The sequence below is a fragment of the Sus scrofa genome, chromosome 1, assembly GCF_000003025.6.
Source record: "Sus scrofa isolate TJ Tabasco breed Duroc chromosome 1, Sscrofa11.1, whole genome shotgun sequence".
NCBI classification, from domain to species: Eukaryota; Metazoa; Chordata; class Mammalia; order Artiodactyla; family Suidae; genus Sus; species Sus scrofa.
The window spans coordinates 37,240,637-37,267,271 of NC_010443.5; the positions used below are offsets into that span (position 1 = coordinate 37,240,637).

General features: G+C 37.7%; 1 long non-coding RNA gene across 3 annotated transcripts in view; it reads left to right on the forward strand.

Annotated features, from left to right (window-relative positions):
* Nucleotides 1-26,635, forward strand: part of LOC110260189 — a 251,067-nt gene that overhangs the window by 8,972 nt on the left and 215,460 nt on the right. For all 3 annotated transcript variants that reach the window (XR_002343031.1, XR_002343032.1, XR_002343033.1), the window contains exons 2-3: nt 10,243-10,350; nt 25,231-25,340. This is a non-coding gene — a long non-coding RNA (uncharacterized LOC110260189). The remainder of the gene's footprint in view (nt 1-10,242; nt 10,351-25,230; nt 25,341-26,635) is intronic.

The following is a 26,635-nucleotide window of genomic DNA, read 5'->3' on the forward strand; positions in this document are numbered from 1 at the left end:
TATCCAGATTGAATACTTTAAGTGAGGGATTGAGCTGGGATTCTTTCCTGCTGCTTTCTTGTGAAAGAGAGAAATAGGTTACAGTTACTTTTCTGCAGGGTGCTATAGATAAATATTCATGGATGTTACTGTTCAAGTGTTACTTAACTTTTTATTTTTTACTTATGTATTTTAAAACTATTTTTAGACCAGTAAAGTTATACATCCTTTCCTGAAAGGCCTTGTCGAAATGGCAGTAATTTGCATGTAAATATTGGATATTCAATGGGTGAACAGCAATAATGTTTAATTAGGAAATGCAAGACAGGTTAAAATCATGATTTTCTTTTAGTCACTGCACTGGAGATGAGAATAAAACAAGGCTACAATTAGTGAACCAAGGTTAGCCAGATAGGGTTCTAGTTGAAGTTGAATCAGAGCAGAGATCTTGCAGTGCAGAGACTTCCCATCAGACAGCCTTTCACATCCAGCTTCATCCTCTGATCAATCATCTAGTGCGCTCATCAGGGAATTGAAAAGCAACATAACATGTGATTTTTTGCCTTTGGAGAGTTTACTATCCAGAGAAAACATTTGAGTAACTGCCATTTATCAAGTACTTGCTATGTGTCAGGCACTTAGCTAAGAGAGCACTATGTGGATTAGTTCATTTTATCCTCACCAGAACTCCTTGAGGTCGGACAATCATTGTAAGTATGTATGATGTATGTGAGTTTAGATTTATTTATAAAAATTTTTTTTCTGGTTTTATTGAGATATAATTGACAAAGTATTCAGTGTAATGATTCAACTTACATACATCATGAACTTATTGATACAATGAGTGTAGTGAACAGCCATCATATCACATAGTTACGAAATTAAAGGAATAGGAAAAATTTTTCCTTGTGGTAAAAACTGTTAGGAATTACTTTCTTAACAACTTTTGTGTATAACATATAGGAGTGTTCATTTTAACATATTGTACATTACATCCTTAGTCCCTGTTTTTATTATAACTGGAAGTTTCATTATCTTTTATCTTACTGGTGAGGAATCAGACCCACTGATGTTAAGTACCTGCCTGGGGTTTTATGGGTATTAAGGGATATGTAAAGTTTGACCTAGGGAATCTAATTCTGGGCTAGTGCTCTTACCCATTGCTGGATATTGCCTCTGAGAAGAATTTATGTGACACCGACACAGACTGAAAATTGATAGAAGTGATGCACAGTATAAGAAAAATTTGTTTCCCAAAGACCATTTGTAGGTGTGTTGTTTGAAATCCAAAAACATTTTCTCATAGAATCTGTCATACCTGGTGGTTACTTTTCTGAGTCTATCCTCAAAAGGCCGTGTTACTCCATAACAGACCCAGGAAAGTTTGTGGTTAAGAATATAAGCTTTAGCATCAGACACTGGCCGGGGTGGGGGGTGGGGTAGGGTGGGCATTCCTAGGTTTGCCTCTAGTTCCATGGCCTTGAACATGCTCTTTTTTCTGAAACCAGGACCTCATTCATGGGCTTAATGATACCTAATGAAGGATAAGGATCAAATAAAATAGGGGATGTCAAGTCCTTCGTAATGTGCTTGACTCAGGGAAAAAGAGATATTACAATCATGGGTCCTAAGAACAGGGGACCAACTTCCTTGTTACTTTCTTTCCTTAAGAAATTTAGGAGTCCGTCGTGGCGGGTTCGATGATAGGAACAGGTTGGGTTGTTGCCTTGTCAGTGTTACGATGGCGTTGCGTGAGCTGTGTGTAGGTTGCAGACGGCTCGATTGGTTGCTGTGGTCTGGGTAGGCTGGTACACTCGATTCAATAGCTAACTCATATGGCAGAAAAAACAAAAAAAAAAAAAAAAAAAAAAAAAAAAAAAAAAAAAAAAAAAAATTTAAAGCATCTTGTATTGCTTTTATATTGTAGTAGCAATACATGCTCATTGCAGAAAAATTAGTAGATTGTGTTAGCAATAATATTTAAATTGCAATTTAACCTGACAATCAGAGAGGATCATTATTAGAGCTTTGATAATTATTCTTTCAGTTTTTGTGTTTTTTCCTATTCACAAAACATGGAATAATTTTGCCTAGTAATATTTGATAATCTGTTTTTAGACCTAAATGTGTGTAATGAACATTTCCCTCATTTCGCTAAAAATACCTGTAACTTTTTTTTCTGATACAGTAGTAATCTTTGGTATGGATGTACCTTAAATTTACTTAACCATTTCTTCTTCTTATTTTGTTTGTTTGTTTGGCATCACCTGAGGCATATGCAAGTTCTCAGGCCAGGGACTGAATCTGAGCCTCAGCTACAACCTCACCACAGCTGCAGCAACACCAGATTCTTAATCCACTCTGCTGGACTGGATATTGAATCTGTGCCTCAGCAGCAACCCAAGCCTCCACAGAGTCAATGCTGGATCCTTAATGCAGTGTGCCACAGTGGGAACTCGTATTACTGGGCATTTAAATGTTTTTAAATCTTTCTATTATAAACAATGCTAAAAAAATCTTGTAAGTAAAAAGCATATACATTTTATTAATTGTTTTTAGTCTAAATTATTAAAAATAGAATCAGATGACCAAATGGTATTCACATATTAAACATTTTTGGCATTTCCTGCCAAATTACCTTTCATAACAGTTGGAACAATTTATATCCCTTCCGGCAGTGTTAGAACCCTCATTTCTCTAAATAATCACCAACACTAGATAGTTTGATGGTTGCCAACCTGATAGGTGAAACAGTATCTATCATTTTGATTTTAGGTTTTTTTTTTTTTTTTTTTTTTTTAATCTTTTTAGAGCTGTACCTGCGGCATATAGAGGTTCCCAGGCTAGGGGTCAAATCTGAGCTGTAGCTGCTGGCCTACACTGAATCCTGCACTGCAGGATCTGAGCTGCATCTGCAACTTACACCACAATTCATGGCAATGCCAGATTCTTAACCCACTGAGCAATGCCAGAGATGGATCTTGGGTCCTCATGGATACTAGTCGGGTTCATTAACCACTGAGCCATGATGGGACCTCCAGTTTTAGGATTTTTTTGATTATTGATGATGTAGGGATTTTTTCATGGTCTTACTGGCCATTTGTAGTTTTTCATGAGTGTTGATACACTTTATTTCTCTTTCGAGGGAGTTGTCCTTTTATTATTGCATTACAAGTGCTAATTATAAATCAAAGCACCTAATGTTTATCTTATATATTGCATATATATTTTTTTCAGCTTCTCTTCTTTTAAATCTTATTTATGCAAAATTTAGTGTGCATATATAGAGGTTTTTACTTTTTCATTGCTCAGTACTTGACATTTTTTTCCCAGTTAAAAAAAAACTTTATTCAATCCAGATTTTTTTTAAAATTTTATTCAATATAGAATTCATTCTGGTATGTTTTATTATATAGGGATGAATTTTAGTTCATTCAACAAACATTAACTACATGCTTACAATGTACCAGGTGTCATATACTTTTGCTTGATGGATAATTGCTTGAGGGATACAAGGCAGGCAGAATCCTGCCCTCAGGAGGCAACTCCTCTTTCAAGTGGCTCATTAATTGATAGTCATACATTACTTTTCTTTCATTGACTTAAATTACTCCTTCATTACATACCAAAAACATGTATATAATCAGGTCTGCCCATAGGCTTTCTATTTGATACAATTAATTTGTTTCTTTGTTTCTGTGTCAGTATCTCACTATTTTAGTGATCATAATTTTAAAATAGTATATTTTAATAAATAGCAAGGCTTGGACTAGTTTCATTTCTCTTGCTTTTTTCTTTAGTTGTTTTCTTGACTTGTTCTTTCTATTTTTTTTATTACTATTTTAAAATCGTGACATGATATGCACAACATAAAATATTCCATTTTAACCATTTTAAAGTCTACAATTCAGTGGCATTAATTATGTTTACAACATTCTACAGCCATCACAACTATCTTTTTCCAAAATTTATCATCACCTCAAACAGAAACTCTGTGTCCATTAAGCAATAACTTCTTACAGCCCTTTTGCCCCAGTCCCTGGTAACCTCTAATCTGCTTTCTCTCTCTCAATAAATATGCCTATTCTAGATATTTTATATAAGTGGAATCATAGAGTATTTATCCTTTTATGCCTGGCTTATTTCACTTAGCGTTATGTTTTTTAGGTTCATCCATGTTGTAGCATGTGTCAGAACCTAATTCCTTTCTATGGCTGAGTAATATTCCATTGTAAGTAATACCGCATTTTGGGTATCCATTCACCTGTCAGTGGTATCCCTTGTGTATATACTTCCTGAAGAACTTCAGAATCATTTTGTCAAATATCTCCCCCAAATCCTCTAATGTCTTCTTAGCATCCTCTCATTTTCCTTTCTATCTATCTTTCTTTCTACTAACCCTAGCTCTCCTGGTTATTTGTCCTGAATACCTTCACACTGGTCTGAGCCTCGCCTTGTACCTTGATTCTTGAACTTTCTGCAAGCTGCCCCATGTTTCAGAATTAGCTACCTCCATCTTCATTCTTCTAAAAAATTGGTCAGTTCTTCAGTGCAATTGATTTCCTAGAAGTATTGGGAAAAAAATCTTAATTATCCCTAAGTTGTGAAAGTAAGATGCCTCTTGGTGGAATGTATATTTTAGGAAAAGAGTGTGAACTAAATGATTTGGCTTTTTTTCCCAAATTCCAAGAGCATAACAGTGTATCTTTAAAAAGTTCAATTTACAGGAGGACAACTTAATTTTGAGTTGAGAGTCAGCTTTTTGAGTCTGCCTGTCCATCATGGTATCTTAAGGCATTCCCATTTTGTCAGTTATTGTCTTTGTTTACACTGAGGAACCCATTCACTTTCTTTCCTTTTGGAATTCCTACCGTAGTAATGGCATTATTGACCCCAGTGATGGTGGAAGCATTGGAGGTAGTTTGTGTGTCTGATTGGCGGTAGGTAGGTGTAAATTAGGTACTGTTTTAAAATAGAGGCTTCCTGTAAATAATCAAATGCTAAACTGTGTATTCTGGTCCACAATTCATGGATAGAAAAGAGAAATGAGGGCTGGCATGGTGTGAGATGGCTTCATGAATATTTCAAGAATAATTTATTTGAAATCAACAACAAAACCAAGAATAATTTATTTGAAAAAGATATGTTTTATTCTGTTCTTTGCAAAAGTAAGGACAAGCTCCTAGAAGAAAGAAACTACTAGACTGGTGGTGCTATTAGTGCACTGTTGTACACGTAGTGGAAAGGGCAATGGCTCTAGAATCATGCAATCTTGGCTTAAGTTCTCGGCTCTGTCCCTTGGTAGCCCATGTTAACTCAACCAAATTAATGTTTCCACTAAACCTTAGTTTCCTCAACTATAAAATATACCTCACTGAGTTGTTTTAAAGATCAAATAAAATAATATGAGACCTCCTAGCAATATGTAGTCCATTGTATACAGTTGGTGAAGATCAATTTCCTTTTCCTTCATTCCCTAAATAACAACAAACATAGTCTGCATGAGGAAAAGCATTTGTGGTACTGAATGTCAACCCTTGGTTAATGACTGAATAAAGATTATCTCTTAATTTTTCAAAATGCTTCAACTTTCCTATGTGTAGCTTTCATTTCATGCTTCGCTAAATTATGATGCTTGCAAAGTGCCTTGAACTTTTCCAGTACAAAGCATACTGTAAGCAGGATGGAATTAACATTATCCCTGGTCTATAAAGTATCGTACCGGCATTCTTAGTGATTGACAGGATATAAGTTTATACAGTTGATGTCGCCTAGGGACATATTCTTGCCTGAGTCCTACAGCAGTGTTTTGCCACCTGTAACTGGGCTGAATAAAAGTGGTCCCATCTATCATTTCTGTAGCTTTTCCTCATAGAAGCGGACTTGATAAGGATAAGACATCCAGGACGTCATAGTATCAACAATCTTTTCCTCTTCAAAGGCATCTTTCAGACCAGGCTCTAGCAGTCCCTTACAAACACTAATTATATAAATCTTACACACTATTGCTTTGTGGGAGGTGAAGTGTTTAGTAAAAATGATCATCTGAACAGAGGTTGGCTATTTCTAGCAGGATAGAAATTTAGAACGTGTGAAGAAGGTGCACACATTCAGCAGATACCAGCTGCACGCTTGACTGGTCCTGTGTACACTTCTGCTAGGTTTTTGACTAATATATACAATTCAGGCTGTTTTTTTGTAGAGAAATGTGCAAATGGTATGAGCTACTTAAATGCTAAAGATATTAATTCTTAAGGTTAATTCTGCATATATCCAGTGGCACCCTGAGGTTTGGGATTGATTGCCCTGTGTCATATGATGAAGAAACAACCCCAGGTTGAGCTCAGATTGAGTCAGGGAGGCTCAGTCTGATTCCTGTAGGGAATTAAATGACAAATAAGAAATTTGGAAGCCCTTTATCAGAGTATGTCTTCTTGCTGGAAAGTGATTTAGTGGAGGATTGAGCTTTAAAGTTAATAGCAATAATGTATAAGATTTATATGATATATGTATTTATATTTGTGTCTATACTTTTTGTTTTATTTTGATCATTGTTCCTAATTTGAGGCCCTCATGTCACTAGTGATTCACAACAGTAGTCAGTATTTTTTGTGGGGAGGAGAGCCATTATTTCTAAAAGCCTAAGAGATGTTTTATATATATATATATATATATACACATACACATACATACAGACACTATTAAGTTAAACTTTAAAAAATACTTTTGCTTTTTAGGCTACTAGAAATTATGTTATCAATTTATTTATATCAAAATGATACTGAATAGACTAATAAAAATGTCACCTGTCTTCAAAGTTTCAGCACTGGTCATTTTTTACCTTTTTGGATTTCTTAAAATTTATATCATTTTTTATCTTTTAGGATTTCTTTTAGCTTATGTGTCTGATTAATCTTTAAGAAAACAAGTTAGTGGCTTTGTAGTTTGGTAGGTAATATTTTTTTGCAATGTAGAATTAGTGAAGAAAAATAATAAAGAGATCCTTACTGTCCAGAACCTAGCATAGCACCTGGTATATGTAAGCACTCTGGTATATTTAAATACTCAAATAATATTTGCTAAATGAATCAGAACTATGGCCATACACCATTTTCTGTAGCTTAAATACTTGCTAATTTGATTCTTTGATTTGTTTCAGATAAATTCATTATTTCTGTATTTTTAAAAACATAATTTATAACATAAGGTTTTTTTTTTTCTGGTGAAAATCTTATACTTTCCCATAGTTATACTTGCCCAGAAGATATGAGCTGCTGTGACAATTCATATGAGCTACTTGTAGTGAACATCAGTTATCTTCCCAGTAGCCAATACCCCTTTTCCTTTCTTCCTTGCAGTACTTAGATTTTCCTCAGGACAGCCACCCCTCTTCTTTGTGGAGTGGGGTGGGATTGAACTGCTTTCAGTCCAGGGGTGGGGTTTGAATTGGTCTAGACCAATCAGGACATGCTTGTGTTTGGCTTCCTATAGGCTTGTGTACGCATGTGCAGCAGTCCTAGCCACTGAGATCATGCCTGGGAAGTTCAGTCAGTGAGCTGATTGAGGGATATGAGCGAGAACATGTGAAACCCACCTTCCTGGGAGACTTGTTTTGCAATCATGAGGGGTGCCTGAAGGTGACATTATGGAGAAGGGCAAAACCAAGGAAATCATAGAAAAACAGAGACATGTTCCTGATTGAGCTATTTCTGAAACGAGTCCTAAGTCATAATAGTTATGTGAATCACTTTTGGTTTTTAAACTATTTTGTAAGGGATTACCAATCTTTTGTAAGGGGGATAAAACCCACCCTAATTGGTATATAGCCTTATCTTAATTGTATCATTTTATAGGTAAATATTTAAAAATACTAGATTTTCCACAAAATATTTCAAGATTTGTTTTTAGAGAGAGGCACAATTAATTTCAAAAGTACAATAGCTTCTCTCTGACTAGAAGACAAAAATACATTTACGTATTTCAGATAACAAAACCACCAGAAACGCAGGTTGAAACTTATGAGAAACTCATCATTTTTTTTTTTTTCCACAAGTACCTAAGGTGTTAAGGGCTTTTGCATGGCACGGTCATTCATCTGTCATTGCATACACCAGATATTTATCATTGTACATTTTACACACTATTCATGGGGGTAACCTCATTGTGAAGGAAGTTAGGAAAAAGAAATAGTCATGTCAACAAAAAGTCCATTTAGGTAAACTTCATGGAGTTGGTGTTTTTTCATGTCAACAAGTCTTTGGCTTTATATTCTGCTTTGGTTTCCATCATTGTTCATTTTAAAACCTCCCCAGGTCAGACTTTCCATGAAGAATCAACCAAAACAATATATTTGGCATTCTGCTTCTTATGACCTAGTTGTATCACAAGAGGGATCAAAGAGGTTTTGTTCTGTTTCTATAATCAGCTATTTCTTTGAGAGGGCAGATTCATAAGAGTTTGAATTATGCTTAGAAATGCATACAAGGCAAGCAGCTACATGGCATTTTAATTATCTCCCTCCTCTCCAATGAAAAAAACACCAGGCTCAAACAACAGATGTCTAAAGTTAAATTCAGTTTTATTGTCTTAACATAGGAAATAATTGCACTGTTTCCTTTCTTCCTAGGGTTTCTTTTTTCTTTTTTTTCCTGTCCTTAGTCTATTTGCTCCTTAGCCCTTCTTTTTTTTCCCCTATGCCTTCACCTCTTGCTAATGTTAAGAAAATTTCTACTTGACAGATTCTTCTTGCTAGACTCTATAGGATATAATATTAATACTCACAAAGGGAACAGATGGCTGCCTTTGGAATCCACCAATTATAGTAGTACTTTGCTTAATCTGAATTGACTAATTAAAATACTCAATTAACTGGAATTAATAATTCAGCATACATGACCCCTACAGTGACCTCGTGATGTAGTGAGCTTGCTAATGAGTACTTAGAATTATTTTTCTGCCCTTTGTCACATGGACATGAAAACAAAAGGCAAGGAAATTGACTCATGTAAGGGATTTATTAAAATTCTTAAAAAAAAAATCAAACCCTGGTATGTAAGATTTGTTATGAAATCAGAATACATCTAACCTAAGTTTCCATATTTTCAACATAGACATAGGTAACTTTGTTCTTTTCAATCATTATTGAAATTTAGATTAATTACTAGGACTTTGAGATTTCCCATTTTTTTCATTCAATTTGATGAGCATTTATTAGCCTTCCAAAATATTCAAAATACTATGCTAACTGTCAAAAAAAAAAGAGTTTTCCAGTTACTATTATTGTCCAAGAAATCACTCTAAAACTAATGGCTTAAGATAATAGCAGTCACTTTCTTATGAGCACGGGTTCTATGAGACAGGAATTGAGGAAGGGCTTACTCAGATGAGTGGTTATAGCATTGGGTTGCACTCAGTGGTTGGAGTTGGAACAGCAAGAGCTAGAGGAGCTGAGGACTCTGTTTTCCTTCAAGTAGCTTCAGAGCCCATTAATATAGTCTCTTTGAGTGGGCTAGTCTGGACTTCCTTACAGCATGGTGACATCAAGGCTGTTGGATTTTTTACATGGCAGCTCAGAGCAAGGGTTCCAGGTAACAAGGTGTGTGGTCCATCACCTGTTATGACCCCCGACTTGAAAGTCATGCAGTGTCATTGCCACTGCATTCCTTTGATTACAAATGAGTCAACAGTCCATTCAAATTCAAGCGGAAGGGAATTAGACTTTGTATCTCATGGAGAGAGTGGTAAGTTTCTAGAAAAGTATGTGGGGCTGGAATGTGGTAATTTTTGGAGAATATAATTTGCCAATGATGAATGGGACACAGTATATTTTCCAAAGAAATCGGTACTCTATTATGTAGAACCACAGTTCTCAAATTGTACACTGAGTTATCCCAGATCTCTGGCAAATATACAAGGTAGCTGCCAGATACTTTACATTTCTGAGGGAAACAATGTGACATCTGTCAGATACCGTGTGAATTACTACTATTAAGTAGTTTGGATTTACTTAATAAATGGAACTGTTAGGTATTTCTTGTGTCCTAGTTATTCCATGCCATACAAAGACACTAAAAAATTACAGAGGTAGAGAAAGTTTAGGAACCTCTGGGTTAAAAACAATGCGTGGACATCCAGCTACAGTATTAGCAGGTTCATACTGACATGTGTAAGGTCTGGGGCATTACAGCCTAAGAGCTCTCGCTTAATTGCCAGGCTCTGTACCTTCTCTACCCCACTGTAATAACAGCTTCTTCTTGGTCTTAGGGGTGAGCATACCAGTGACAAATCAGCTCTCTAGAGGAAGGACCAGGCTAAGAAGCCCATGAAGAAGCAGATTGGTATGCATTTAAGCAAGGAATTCTGGAGTCCCAGGTATGTGATCTAGGAAAGGAAACCAGGGCTCTGGATGAGTGTGTGCCCCATTGTGCCCACAGACCTCCAGCCTGTTTGGAAGGATGTGGCTGGAGAGCCTTATTTTATTTTATTTTATTTTTGGTCTTTTTGCCTTTTCTAGGGCCGCTCTTGCGGCATATGGAGGTTCCCAGGCTAGGGGTCCAATTGGAGCTGCAGCCGCCGGCCTACACCAGAGCCACAGCAACGTGGGATCTGAGCCCTGTCTGCGACCTACACCACAGCTCACGGCAATGCTGGATCCGTAACCCACTGAGCAAGGCCAGGGATCGAACCCGCATTGGAGGGCCTTTTAAAATTCAGCGGCCTGGGAGTTCCCGTTGTGGCGCGGTGGTTAAAGAATCTGACTAGGAACCATGAGGTTGCTGGTTCGATCCCTGGCCTTGCTCAGTGGGTTAAGGATCTGGTGTTGCCGTGAGCTGTGATGTAGGTCGCAGACGCGGCTCAGATCCTGTGTTGCTGTGGCTCTGGTGTAGGCCGGCAGCTACAGCTCCGATTAGACCCCTAGCCTAGGAATGTCCATATGCCGCAGGAGCGGCCCTAGAAAAGGCAAAAAAAAAAAAAAAAAAGAGTTCTGGCTATGGCACAGTGGGTTATGATCCAGTGTTGTCTCTATGGTGGCATGGGTTCAATCCCCAGCAGTGGGTTAAGGATCCAGCATTGGTATGGCTGTGGCTCATATTCAATCCCTGGCCTGGGATTGCCACAATCCAGCCAAAAAGGAATAAAATGATAATTAAATAAAGTTATAAAATATTAAAAAAAATAATAAAAATGAGCAAGGCCTGGGCCAAGGGGGGTACAGACCCCACACAGAACTCAGCATATAATTGATCCTCAATATACATATGACATATAAATTAATCCAGGGCAGATTCTGATAAATATAATGTCAGAGGCAAGTACTGGCTGCTGTGAAAATTGCAAAAAAAAAAAAAAAAAAAAAAAAAAAAAGGCGATTAATTCTGACTAGGTATCTTGGGAAGACTTCTGTGTATTTACTTTCAAGGAAGAGAGATTGAAGAGGTAGGGGAAAATGGGATGAGAAGTCAGGAAAATGCAGGGATTAATGAAGCTGCTAGAGGCAAGCATCAAAAGCAAATCTAAAACTATGCTCCCTGTCAGGGTGCATCTGAGTTTAATGGCTTCCTGAAGCATATACAATTTGAGGGACCTTCTTTCAAAAAAAGAATACAAAATTAGGTACACGTACACATGCAAATTACAAATATATGAAAGCTTATAAAGCCACGAAAACCAAAATGAAAATCTAGAAAGAGTAATTTTTAAATTAATAGTATGGCACACCTCTATACTGCTTTTTTTTTTTTTTTTTTTTTTAGGGTTTCACCTGAGGCATATGGAAATCCCCAGGCTAGAGGATGAATCAAACCTGCAGCCGCCAGCCTATGATACAGCCACAGCCACAGCAACACCAGATTCGAGCTGCCTCTGCAACCTAATACTGCAGCTTGATGCAACGCTGGATCCTTAACCCACTGAGTGAGGCCAGGGATTGAACCTGCATCCTCATGGATACTAGTCAGGTTCTTAACCTGCTGAGGCACAATAGGAACTTCCTATACTGCTTTTAAAAAAATACTGTCTTGGCTGTATATTCTTCGCTTTTTACTAAATGTCAATTTTATGTTTTAGACTAGAAAGATGTTTTAGTCTTGATAGAATATTTTTAAAAAGTAAAAATTTTAGCATTATCATTGTTAGTAATGTCATAACATTGTACAGCTGTTGTCAAATTGGGAAAACCTTTTGCCATGCTATTGAACAGTGATAGATCTGCTCTCTATTTTTAATATAGTTAATGGTTTGTTCCCTTCAAATCTAGAAGTTCTAATAAATTCTGTCTCACACAATTATCACAAACTGAGAGAAATATGGGCCTTTTATAATTGTAGTTACTGCTTTTAAAAATATATTCCTGACAAGATAACATCCGTTTTGATTAGATCTTGATGAGAACCAAATTCTCTGTTAAAATTTTATACATTTGGTGATTGAAAAAATTTTGTACAAATTAGCTTCTGGCTCCATACATTTCAAGCTCATTTCTCCACAGTCCCATGCTATTAGAGCTGAGCTATGAAGGAGTCAGCCTTTAGTCCTGCACCTCTATGTCAGGAGATCAGGGAGGTAAGGGGATTCTTAGAACCTATACCTGCCTAGGGATAGCTGGTGATGACTTTCATGGGGCTATCTGTGAACCATGTCCATATATGACAATGTACTCAAACTGTATGTATCTCCAACTGAATGAACCGCCCCTTAATCATATCTCCAAAAGGCACATGGCCACCCAGTGCCACCTAGTAGGAAGGGAAGCTGGAGTGCAAAGAGATAGTGGCTTTAACCAATTTCTGTTAAAAAAATATTACTTTGCACATTTTGCAAATTCAGGTGCCTGTGTGAACCCAATGCTGTGGCTCTCTAAGGACCTTAAAAAGAGCCCATGCAAATTAGGCCCTTGAAGCTTAAACTTCATTCACTTAAATTCACCTCTGCTCGCATTCTCTCTATATTCACTAAAGGAGAGAAATAGCCCAAACTGAGAAAGCTTGTTCTGTGAGAGAAAGGACACTGATCTAGAGCCTGGAGGATGTGAGCTTTGTCCCAGCTCTCCCAGCTCTGTTCCTTTGGGCCACCATCTGGGATTTACTGTTGTAATCTGTTAAGTGTTGGCTCTTCCTCAATTGCAAAAGGAAGTGAGAAATCAGAATTCTAGTCATGGGACCCTTTGTGGCCCTACCTGGAAGGTAAATCAAATTAAATCATGGCAATTATGTACTTTTTTTTTTTTTTCCTGGGGCCACACCTGTGGTATATAGAAGTTCCCAGGCAAGGTGTCAAACTGAAGCTGCAGCTGCTAGTCTACACAACAGCTATAGCAAAGCCAGATCCGAGCTGCATCTGTGACCTACAGCCACAGCTCGCAGCAATGCCTTATCTTGAATCCACTGACTGGGGCCAGGGATTGAACCTGCATTCTCATAGATACTAGTCAGGTTTCCTTCCGCTGAACCACAATGGGATCTCCCCCATTATGTATGTTTTAATCTTTATTGTTTCCATCAGTTAATACTGCCGTTTCTATAGCTCACATTAATGTTATCATTTAAACAATGAGCAAGAACTTAAACATGGTCTGACTTGACCATAGCAAGATAGCTATAGCACAAAGCACTAATAAGAAGGGAGAACAAACAAGTTATCTTTCTGGATACTATCATTAAAAGTATACTGGAGCATTTTTTCCCCCCAGTTTTAAACAAGTCTGCCTTCCAAAAAATTGCAAAAGTCACACAAGCTCCTTATAAAAACAATTCAAATGCAGAAATTTATATAGCAAAAAAGAAAGGTCTCATCTCCAAAATCCACTCCTGAGAATTACTGCTAACAGTTCAGACAAGTATAGCCTTCCAGTGCTAGTCTGTGCCCACAGAGTGGTAAGATGACATTTTGAAATGTTAATTGAGGGTTTTTTCCCCCACTGTATTTCCTGGTGGTCCTGGCCTTTCACCCATTCCATCACTTGCCTCAGGGAAAAGATGACCCAACTGAATGCACTTAAAAAAGGAAGTCGTCAACTTTTGAGACTCAACATTTTGAGCCCTTGTGGGAATAGAAAAAGACCCAGGGGATAAAAAGCATTTTTGAAGAAGATAGGGAAAGTCAGAAGACGCCTTAACGCTTTCAAGTTTAGATAAAAAAAAGAGAACAATTCTTGTGAGATGAAAGAGATTTTAGAGAGGAAGAAAGAACCTCTAGTGGCTTATGCAGCTTCATTCTGAAAATTAGAAAAATGCCATATTTTGGTGTATGAATTACCATAAAGTGCCTTGTTGAGTGGATCCTTCTCAAGGATAGTAGCTTAAGTGGCTGACAACACCTTTGTATACATTTGTACAAAAGCCCGTCCTCCTTCCAACAGCCTCGGCTTTCTAGATTTTCTCCCCACTCATACTCAAGCAATACCTTTGTGCATTATTCAAACCACACGACTGTATGTGACATCCTTTCTTAAGGGTCCTGGGAAAGAAGGTCCTCTGCCTTGACTCCCCAGTTCAGGTGAACATGGTGGTGTAGAGACAGGACTCAAACCAATTTATTGAATCGAATCTGAAGGTGGAGTGGTTGTGCCCACTTTCCTGGTAGACCTTCGGGCAAGGTGTCAAGATCCCAGGAAATGCCACTGGGGTTTGTCTAGACCCATGGGACTTTAGATAGTCTCTGGGAATTTCCTATAGCCTAGCAAGAATGGAATGACTCTTGGGAACAACATGGCAGTAGCTGGGAGAGCCACACTCAGGGAGGAGAGGATGCAGAAATGACTAGCGTGATCCTAAGATGTGTGACCAGACAGGGTGAAATGTACCTAGGACCTAGTACTGAGCGAGGAGAAAATCCAAGACCAGATGTCTCTTCACCCATATCTTGACCGTAGACCATCTTTCCCGGGACACAACTGCAATATCAGTAATTAACTTTCTATTATCACATAAAAATAAGGTTATAACAGAAAATAAGTTCGTTGTTTTTAGGAAGTTACATTTCTTGTACATCTGAATTTGTAAATTGAGATTCACACTTTGTTAGTCTTGTAATGCTAATAAAATTGTAGGTATATTAGACAGTAATCTTTTTGATGGGCACATATTAATCAACTTCCTTAAAAAAATTCCCTTCATAATTTGGCTTGGGGTAGCATTTACCTAACCATTCCCTGGATGTTTAAGTTGTATCAGTGTTTCACTCTTATGAATGTTACAGCAATATTTATCTTTTTACATAAACCAACTCTTGTTAGCACAGCCTCTTTGAATAATCTTTTTGTGTACCTAGATGCAAGGTATTGAGAGAACTACATCCCAACTGAAAACGCACACACACACACACACACACAGACATACACAGACACACATTTTTTTCTTGAGAAATCATGTTTGGTTTAATTTTTTTTTTTTTTTTTTAGCACCGATCTTTTTATCAAATGAACTGCTATTTTGTGGTGTCTGTATCTTAGTGCAGTGAAGTGGAGGCACTCTGTATGGGTGGAGGTACAAAGCCAGGAGATCTGCTGCTTTGATCAATTTGCTCCCCTCCCCAGGGCCTCACCTTTTCCCTGCCCCCGCCTCTGAGTCAGTTCGAAGGTATAAGAATGATACCTAATCCCTTTCCGTGTTCACAGAAATACCGCAGACAAGGCTTTGGATGTTAGTCTGGAAGAGGGATGGAAATCAGGTGTCTTTTATAACTTTTTTGACTCTTGCCTCTGTGAGTGAGTATCAACTGCTGTGAGGTTAATCATGCTGTCCTTTGTGTTTCTATAATACTTAGTATATAATTCAATTACTGCACTTACCACATTGTTCTTCACCAAAAATACTGTTCCAGAAGAGGAACATTTCCTTTAGCCCTAAAATCTGCAGAACTTAACCATAAAACTTGATGAGTACTAGTTTTTCCATGAAGACCTTGTGAATGAAAGAATGAATGAATGAGTCATACACATTTGCGCAGTGCTTTAGTATAGTGTAGACAAGCCCTTCTCCAAATACGTAGATATTTTTTAAAAAGTACAAATGGTCCTATTTTAGCCTTCCTTAGTCATCTTTAGATGGACTATGTAGGTGTCTAAGAGTTCCTGCTTTAGAGTAGATTTATAGAAAAGGATTGGAATTGGCCCAAATGTCTCACATCATATTCCTGCAGCCACCTTTGGTAGATGACATAATGAGAGCAGCATATGTACCTATAACAACTACTACTGTGTGCGAAGGATGGATTTGCTACATGTTAAACAAAAATGGAAATATGTCTGCTTTTTACATCTAAGCGTAAGGAGAATTAAAGGCTGCCCACTCCACCCAAACTTTCAATTTTGTTACCAGGATGTGTAGGCGGAAGATCCCATAGAATGCAACACAGATGGAGTAGAGTAGAGTATAGAGCCTACGATAAATGCTTAGTACGCAATGGCGATATCATCCCCAAGAGGATAATAGTATTTTCTCCTCTGTGTTTTTATTTTGACCTAATTTCAAATTTCAGAAAAGTTGCCAGACAATTGCAGAGAATTTACTTATACTCTTTACCTAGAGTCTCAAAAAGGTAGAAATTGAAACTGGCAGACATGATACCACTTACCCCTACTTATTTCAAGTGTGTATACTAAAATCGAGGACATTCTCTTACATAACTAAGCGTAATTATCAAAATCTGGAAATTTAACACTGATACCTCACTATTACCTAATATACAGATAGATTTTTCAGATTGTCCAAACAAAAAAGCAAAAACACAACACCAGCCAAAAACCCAAAAACAACCCCCCCAAAAACCCCTGCAGAATCTCACATTGCATTCAGTTTAGTCTCCTTTAACTTGAAACAATTCTTCAGTATTGCTTTGTATTTTATGATACTGACATTTTTGAAGTGTGTGGCCAATTATGTTTTGGAATGTTCTTTAATTTGAATTTGATGTTTCCTCATGATTAGATTCAGTGTATACATTTTCAGCAGGAATCTCCTAGGAGTGATGCTATGTCCTTCTCAGGGCATCATATCATTAGGCATGTGATGTTGATGCACCATTACTGATAATGTTTGGTTATTTGATTAAGGAGGTGTCTGCCAGTTTTCTCCAATGAAAAGTTACTATTTTATTCATTGTAGTTAATAAATCTTTTATGGAAGAAACTTTTAAAGACTATGTAAATACTCTATTACTCATCAAATTCACATATACTAGTTTAGCACCCATTAATGATTCTTGCCTGAATCAATTGTTTCAATGATGGTTGCTAATGGTGGCTTTCTAAGTCCATCATTTTTTCTATATTTATTAATTCGTTTCATACTATGAGGAAGAACTTTCTCTTTATATGTATATATGTATGAATAATACTGTGGACTCATGGATTCTTTTTTTTTTTTTTACAGCCACACCCACAGCATGTGAAGTTCCTGGGTTAGGAGTTGAATTGGAGCTATAGCTGCTGGCCTACACCACAGCCACAGCAACACCATATCTGAGCCGGTCTGTGACCTATACCACAGCTCATGGCAATGGTGGATCCCCAGCTCACTGAACGAGGCCAGGGATTGAACCTGCATCCTCATGGATACTAATTGGATTTGTCTCTGCTGCACCACAATGGGAACTCCCATATTCTTATTTTATTCAATGGGTTATAATAAGTTACTGTTATTATTATTTTTTATTTTTATTTTTTTGTCTTTTTGCTATTTCTTGGGCCGCTCCTGCAGCATATGGAGGTTCCCAGGCTAGGGGTCCAATTGGAGCTGTAGCCACCGGCCTACGCCAGGGCCACAGCAACGCGGGATCTGAGCCGCGTCTGCAACCTACACCACAGCTCATGGCAACGCTGGATCGTTAACCCACTGAGCAAGGGCAGGGACCGAACCCGCAACCTCATGGTTCCTAATCGGATTGGTTAATCACTGCGCCACGACGGGAACTCCCTATTATTTTTTTTAAAGTTAAAGTGTAGTTGATTTACAATGTTGTGCCAGTTTCTGTTGTATAGCAAAGTGACCCAGCTACACATATGTATACATTATTTTTCTCGTATTATCTTCCATCATGTTCTATCATAAGAGATTGGATATAGTTCCCTGTGCTATACAGCAGGATTTCATTGCTTATCCATTCTAAATGTAATAATTTGCATCTACTAAATCCTAAACTCCCAGTTCCTTGCATTTCCTCCCGTACTCTGTGGCAACCATAAATCTGTTCTCCATGTCTACGAGTCTGTTTCTGTATTGTAGATAGGTTCATTTGTGCCACATCTTTGATGCCACATATAAGTGATATGATATGGTGTTTGTATTTCTCTTTCTGACTTACTTTGCTTAGTATGAGAATCTCTTTTTGCATCCATGTTGCTGAAAATGGCATTATTTTTGGTTATTTTTTATGGCTGAGTAGTATTCCATTGTGTACATATACCACACCGTCTTAATCCATTCATCTGTTGATGGACATTTAGGTGGTTTCCATGTCTTGGCTATTGTGAATAGTGCTGTAATGAACATATGGTTGCATGTTATCTTTTTGAATTGTAGTTTTGTCTGGCTATGTGTCCAGGAGTGGGATTTCTGAATCATTCTATATTTAGTTTTCTGAGGAACCTCCATACTGTTTTCCATAGTGGTTGTACCAACAGTGTAGGAGGGTTCTAGTCGCCTCAGCAAGTGGTGCTGGCAAAACTGGATCGCCCCATGTAAATCAATAAAACTAGAACTCACCCTCACGTCATGCACAAACTCATAATGGCTTAAAGCGTTAAACATAAGATAAGACACCATAAAACTCCTAGAAGAGAACATAGGAAAACATTCTCTGACATTAACTGTGCAAATGTTTTTCTTAAGTCAGTCTCCCAAAGCAATAGAAATACAAACATAAATAAACATACGGGACCTAGTCAACTTACAAGCTTTTGCGTAGCAAAGGAAACCATAAACAAAATGAAAAGACAACCTACAGAATGGGAGAAAATAGTTGTAAATGATGCATCTGACAAGTGTTTAATATCCAAAATATACAAACAACTCATGCAACTCAACAACAAAAAACAAACAACCCAACTGAAAAATGAGAGGACGATCTAGACATTTCTCCAGAGAAGACATACAGATGGCCAGAGAACTCATGAAAAGATGCCCAACATTACTAATTATTAGAGAAATGTAAATCAAAACTACGGTGAAGTACCACATCACACCAGTCATAATGGCCATCACTAATAAATTAGCAAATGCTGGAGAGGATGTGGAGAAAAGGGAACTTTCCTATACTGTTGTTATTATTTTGGTACTTAAATTTCCAAGGTTTGACTTGTGGGAAACTCTTTAAGTTAGCTTCTTTGCCCTTTTGGTATGTCCCCATCATTTCTTTGAGCAATTCCTTATTTTCTGCCGCAAAAAGATTTTCCAGACCAAAGTTGTCCTTTCCACACCCCAGACTTGTTTTGTTTTGTGAGTGGAGAATGGGTGTCACTGCTTCTAAGCCTTCTCAGCTGACAGAGCTGGGAAAAACCCCAGGGATCATTTAGACCTTCCCTCTTTTCAACTTTTGTAACTCTTCTTTGTCAGTGAGAAATCAGGCTCCCCTGACCACCATATATGTACTTATTTGCTTAATCCTAGAATATACAGAAAATAGTTTCATGTCTACATGTCAGTGAGAAAAAGAAACCCTGTCGATTAGAGTTCAGTAATTGTTAATGCTTTTTGCTTTTAGCCCAAAGGTATGTACTCCAGCTATTTCACTTAAAAATTACTTGAATTAGTTTTCTCCCCATCCCCCAGTGTGGCTCATTTGTTCATGTTTGCATTCCGTTTAGTTTTTTCCCATCCTTGTTTTCTTGAGTACATGAATCATTCAAATGATTCCACCAGTCAGGATTATACAAAAAGTGATATAATTTCCTACCATTCCTTTTATTCCTTTCACTGGTATCATTAGTTTCTATTTTATCCTATGTTTCTTTATGTGTAGATGAGTAGATGTATGCATCTTTTCTAAATTTCTCTTCTTTCTTACACAAAAATAACTAGATATGCTTTTCTTTTTTCATTTAACAATATATCCTAGAGAGCACTCCATATTGGTTCCATAGATATCTTACTCATTCTTTTTACAGCTGCCTAGTACTCCACTGTGTGCCTACACAATTGTTTATTCAACTGCTTTCCTATAAGTGGGCATTCTGGCTGTTTCCTATATTTAAAAATTATAAGCAATACTGCAATGAATAATTTGAATAATATTGTGTGTGTATATATATATATATTTTTTTTTTTTGGAGGTGTATTTTCAGGGTAAAATTCCTAGTAGTGGTATTGAGGAGTTAAATGTTAGACACATATGTAGTTTTGTTAGATATTGCAAATCCCTGTCCATAAAGGCTTTGTACACCCTGATTAGCCATGTATGAGAGTGCCTGTTTTAAACTTTTGTCATATGATAGATGAGAAATATTTTATTGTAATTTTAATTTATATTTATCTTACTACGAGTGAGTTTTATTGTAGTTTAATATGTTTATGGGCCATTTGTATATCTTTTTGATGAATCATCTACTTATAGTTTCTGGGGACAATATTTAGTTGTCCTATGGAATAACTGGAGTAAGTGAAATAAATGTGTTCCTCTTGAAACCTTTTTTGAGAGAGAGACCAACTCTATGTTCAGAGGATTGTAGGTTTCCTCATCTATAGTCTGCTGTCTACTCTAAGTATCTCAGAGTGAGGAGAATCCACTTGGGTTTAAAGAGTATCCAAAGCAGGAAGTTCTGTAACAACTAGAGACATTGTACCGATGTTTGCAATTGAGTGTGAGAAGTCAGGAAGAAAGAATGAAAATAAGAGCTGGTTTTTCCACTTAGTCGAGTGGTTGAATTAGCTGACCTTTAAGGTCTCGTCCACCCTGAGTTTTATGATTCCATGAATCATTCCCCTGATTCAAGCCAAGTGAGTGATGAAATGGCTGGGGAGGTATAGGGGTCAGAGGTGAGCTGGAGATGTGGTAAGTGGGTGAGAACAAGGGGAAGAGGGGAGAGATTTTAAATGAGAGTACAGAGTTAGGAAAAAAATAATTTTTTTTCTTTCAAAACCCAGTATTAGAAGGAGGAGCAAAAGATGTCCATTGGTGGAAAGGAATACTGAGTGGATAGGGAATGGCAGGGGGGTGGTAGCGTGGTTGTGGTAGGGACTGGATTCAGAGGGTTGGACAGGATTTTAGGATGAATAGGATGACAAAAGCATCACTGGCCACTATTCCAACAGGGAGAACAAAGCAGTTATGGGGACGCACAAAGTCCTTAGTCTAATCCCAACCTCCTTCTTCCAATCCCAACTGCTTTGTAAAAACGTATATTTAAAAAACTACTTTGGATAAAATGAACCTTTAACATTTTCTGAATAGAAACAAATTCACTGCCTTTTGGAAAGCTATTCCAGATTTTAAGGCCATCCTTGGAGAGAGACATTAAGGGAGAAGTGAGAATCTTCTAGAGGTTAAGGTTTTATAAGAGATTGAAAGTGACTTGAAGCTGCTTCATGTTATTTAGCTCTTCAATTGTGGAGGATGTTTTCCTTCAGTTGACCAGGGAGAGGGTAAGTTTGGAAATCATTATGAAACTGGACATGCCATTTTCCTTTTGTCTTAAAAAATATTCAAAATAAAGCTATACAAAGGAGAAATAAACCTGGAGAATGATATCGGTGACTATATGTTTGCCTGTTGTAGCAATGATGATGATGATGATGATGATAGTAATAAGAAAGAAACTCCCTGGAAAGCCCGGGCTGTTTTTTTACAGGTATGATGGAATCTTTCTATCACCACAGGAGTGAAAAAAGTCTCAGAGTGCAAGCAGCACCAAGATTGCATAAATAAGGAAATAATATTCCCTTTAAAGTGACCTCCATGGTTCCCTTGTCCTTCTGTGTTGGTTTCACTTTGCTCAACTCCTGAAAGTTTGAGCTGTAGAAGATGAGTTCTTGGTGTCCTTTTATTGCTCTCATACTTTTTCTCCCTCTCCTCCTATCACAATGTGCTTTCAGGACTTTCTTTACATTTGAGTATATGGGTCCACTAAGTTTGACATGCTGTTTCCCGCCTGAGCATTTCTAAGAGCAGAAGTACTAAGATCAAGGAGTAAACCTCTAGCTGGAGAATCTCAGTCGCTAGCTAATGGAACATGTTTGAGGGGAAAAGAATCTTTAAAAATGCTCCTTAACTTATACCACTTTATCCATCCATTCATTTCTCAAGGATTTATTGGGTACATAATGGGTTTGTTGCAGGCTGTGTTCTCTGGAAGCATCTGGAGTCCAAGATGTTTATTAGGGACCAACACCTGTGAAAAGAAGAGGGCAGCAGCAGAATTGGGCCAAGAGAGAAGTCAAATTGCAAAGCAGAACTGACAAGATCTTGGCCCGTTTGGCAGGGAACTCTGAAGTCAGACTGCCCATCAGAGCTGACTCACATCAGCCTCAGGCCTTTATCCTTCAGCGCCACTCTCCTCTCTTTGCTCTGTTACTGGATGCAGGCTTTTGGAACAGGGCGTGATATCAGGTGAGGCAATTTTTAATCTACAGCTGAGGGTAACCTTGTTGGAAGTGGCAGCTGAAGGCTGACCACGATCCGGCAGCTGGGCAGCAAGACTTTCCTTGAAGGTACATTGGTGTGTCTCCTACAGGTTCCAGACCCTGGGCTAAATGCAAGGAGTAAGTAGATAGTCCCTTTGCTCAAGGAGAAATAGTTCCACATGATCTATCAATGGTTACCTCTGACTGCTTTTTTCCTTCGTGATTTTTGATTGCCCAAAGCCCTAGATAAGGGGCTTTCCTATTCATGAGCAAACAGTAACGGTGTATTGAAAATAGCACAGATAGACCTGGGTTTGTCCTTGGAGAAGTCACTTTTCCTGAGTCTCTCTTTTTTTTTAAATCTATGTGATGAATATAATAATATCCTTTAGAGAGTGTTTTAAAAATGAAACAATTTCTTACAAAAGTGTTCTAATACTTAGTAAGTACTCAACAAATAGTAGCTATTATTACTATCCTCTTGATCCTTATTGGATTCATGGCCACCACCATCAGCCTTCTCTATAAACCCACCATGGTGGGCTTGAGTTGTTTTTTCCATCCTTTATTTTGACCATGACATATCCTTTCAAATATATCTGGGTCCTCTCCTCCTATTTCAAAGCTCTTTGGCACTCTGATTCTTATGAGTTTACTTCTGTCCATTTTCCCCACCCCTGCTGCTTTTATTTGCTCCTTTCTGAGCAAAAAATTCCTTAATGCTTCTATTCCATCCTTAAGTTTTATCTCCTCAGCTAAAACTCATTTCTAGGAAGTTTGCACCCTTTAGCTCAGTAGGCATTCTTACACATTAAGACATCCTATTTTTTCATAAATTTCTCCAGGGTGACTGGAAAAGAACAGCAAATTCTCACTGACACATATCCTTCATGATTCCCTTTTTACTATTATCAACTATATCTTACTGCATATGTTTTCTACTTGGCTTACCTACAGCATTCACAAAGTTCATTACCAAGGACAGAGAATCATATAGTTATAAAGCCAGAAGAAATCTGAAAAACTTTTGGCTTCATCTGTCACATTTAGAAGATGGGGAAATAGTTTCTAGATAAGTTAATTAAGTTGCTCATATTCACACAACTAGTTAAGCAGACACGAGGACTCTGATGTTTAAAGTTGTTTACATCTGTGCTCCCTGTCTGTTTTTTATTTCCTGTGCCCTTAATGTCATCTTAAATTTATGTTCCTAAGGTATAAATAAATGAATCAATATAGTCAGTGGAGAATTACTCTTTAAGAACTTAATAAACACGTGAGGGGAGAAGTCCTCACTTATCTTATGTTTTCCCAGTTAGTTATCCCAGAGTGAGAGGAGATGGGCAGTCTTGAGCTGGGAGCTGTCTTTGTCTCCATCCTCCCTCCCTTTTCCCCTTTACATACACCTCTGCCAGGGACCCCATACCACTAGTTAGGCTATCTCTGTCAAGTGATGCTTCGGGAAGAATTAAGATTCTTTGCTAATCTCAGGTTCTGATCATCCTATAATCCCAGGTCTTAGATAGCAATTTCCTGAGACCTTCTTTTTTTTTTTTTTTTTTGCTTTTTAGGGCCACACCCACAGCATATGGAAGTTCCCAGGCTCTAGGGGTCCAATTGGAGCTACAGCTGCTGTCCTACACCATAGCCACAGCAACATCAGATCTGAGCCATGTCTTCAACCTATGCCACAGCTCACAGCAACACCGGATCCTTAACCCACTGAGTGAGGCCAGGGATTGAACTGGCAACCTCATGGTTCCTAGTCGGATTCACTTCCACTATACCACGACTCTCCTCCTGACACCTTCTTTTAAGATGAGGGTAGGGCCCTATACTGCAAGACTCAGAGCAGATATGAGAATCAATAAGTCCAACAAGTGCTCTCTCAAAACTGAGCAGCTCAGAAGAATGCATACTTCACCTGCGATAAAGAAAGGGAAATCATTCCAGTTTTGTGCTCATGAAGAGGTTTTGCTGGGGCTTGGATGGACACATTTTAAACAGGTGGTTGTGTGCCCTCTCCCTAAAACAACTCATGGAACCAGTGACTTCAGAGGGCTATGGAGTTTTCTCTTTGTTCGAGTTCTAGGTTGTGGTGCTCTTTGCTGACAGTTTTATGTATATTCAGAAAAATTCAGTTTGGCTTGGGTCAGGTCCAAACCACAAACCTACTTTGCATTCCTGCCCTCTCTACTGTATCTTCTGTGGGGTTTGTAGAGGAGGATGAGACTATTTAGAGAAAAAAAAATTTTTTTTTGTATTTATTAATCATAATGATAAATTTGTCAAGTTGGGAAGTTTAAGTCAAAAGGTAGATACCAAAGACCATGTAAGTGAGAAATCTCAGGCTGTCTCAGGTGTTTCTGAACGATGCAATTTAGGTTTCTACAACTTCCTCTGAATAACTCAGCAAGTTTCAAATGGGGTATCCTTTCAAAATAATGGTTGTTTGGGAAATTCTTTTCTTTAACTTTTGGGGTCATAGGTTCAGCAAACATATCTTTCCCATTGTGTTTCAAAGCCCAGGCACTGCTTTTGCTCATTAATTGATAATGAACTGGTTTATATTATTGAGGTTGCTAAGAATATCAATGCTACTTTATAGTTGTCAAAAGCCATAGAGTTTTACCTTACTCTTTTTCCCAGTAAAGAGGTCATGGCACACTTTCTTCTTATTATAAACATCTTGTCACAGGGATGGAATGGGGACTAAGGAATGAATTGTCCCTGTCCTCATGAAATTTAAAGTCTGGAGAGAAACTGGACATTGAGCAGGCAATCATGTGCCAGGAAGAGATCATCTCTGTAAGTACTGAATGTTGTTTAATAAGATTACAATTGAACACCGAGTAAGAATGATTAGAAATGACCAAAGAGATAAATGCACCTAAGAATATTTCCATCTATGTGGAATACTGTGGTGATTGCTCAGCAACATTTACTTAAGAGGGTTGGAGAAGAAAAGTGAAAATTTTTATAAAGCGAACTCTTGTTTTTAAGTTTGTAGTTTCTCCCTTTCTCAAAGGAAACCTTGGTAATGACCTTTAGGCTTCGTTTCAGAGCATAACTCTTTAATCTGGTTGTTCCTGGAATGGCCTGGGGAGTCACAGTGGGCAGGGAGGGAATGTTGGCCTGGCTTCATCTTTACTTGCACAGATTCAAAACACTGACTTCTTTTCAGAGACCCTGAAGCTATTTTATTTAAAAAATAAATTAATAAATAGGAACAATGGGAACCTCAAGAAAAGAGACTGTATCTGAATATCAAGAAGGCTATATCAGTCAGATCTGCCAGCCTCTGGAAGAGCTTGTCTCGGGAAGTATGAGAAACCCTGTTGCTCACTATCATTTCAAACTAGAGTAACTAATCGGATAGTAAAACAAAAGAGATCATAGCTTGCATCAGCAAAAGAATAGATGAAAAGAGTAAAGCTTTTCTACTTCTACGTTTTTTGCTGTAGTTTTTGTGTTTGACCCTTGCCAGCACAGTAAAGATAATCATTTCCTAGTTTAATAGGCTTTTATTAGATGTATATTCTCATAAACACATGGCACAATAATAAAGAACAAGAAATTTTGAAATCATTACATGACAATAAAATTACAGTAAGGCATGTATTTGATCTGCACATATGGAATAAATATCACCCAGAAAAAAAGAGCTATTGGGTGAGTTTTCAGTCTGTTTTAATTCTAGAAGCGCATGGTGGATATACTGTATTAGAGTCTTCTTTTGCTTTCATAACAGATAGAAACACACAAATGTGGCACCATAGTAAAATAGTAGCTGGGGGTCCCCTGTCATCCTTCTACCCCTATCCATCCCAAGCACTTGGTATCATTTTTGAAATTTAACCCAGGATGCAGAAGTCAGATTCACTGTATTGTACACCTTCAGAATGCATTGTTTTCAACCTTTTAACAGTTTGTATTTATTATTGTTTATAGAATGAATGTAGGAAGATATTTGCTTCTATATAGTAAATGAATAAAAATATATACATATATATATATTTTTTTTTAACTGGAAGAAAAAAAAAAGATGACAAATATTGGATACGTCTGGAATATGTTTCATTAGTACAAGGAAATTTTAACAT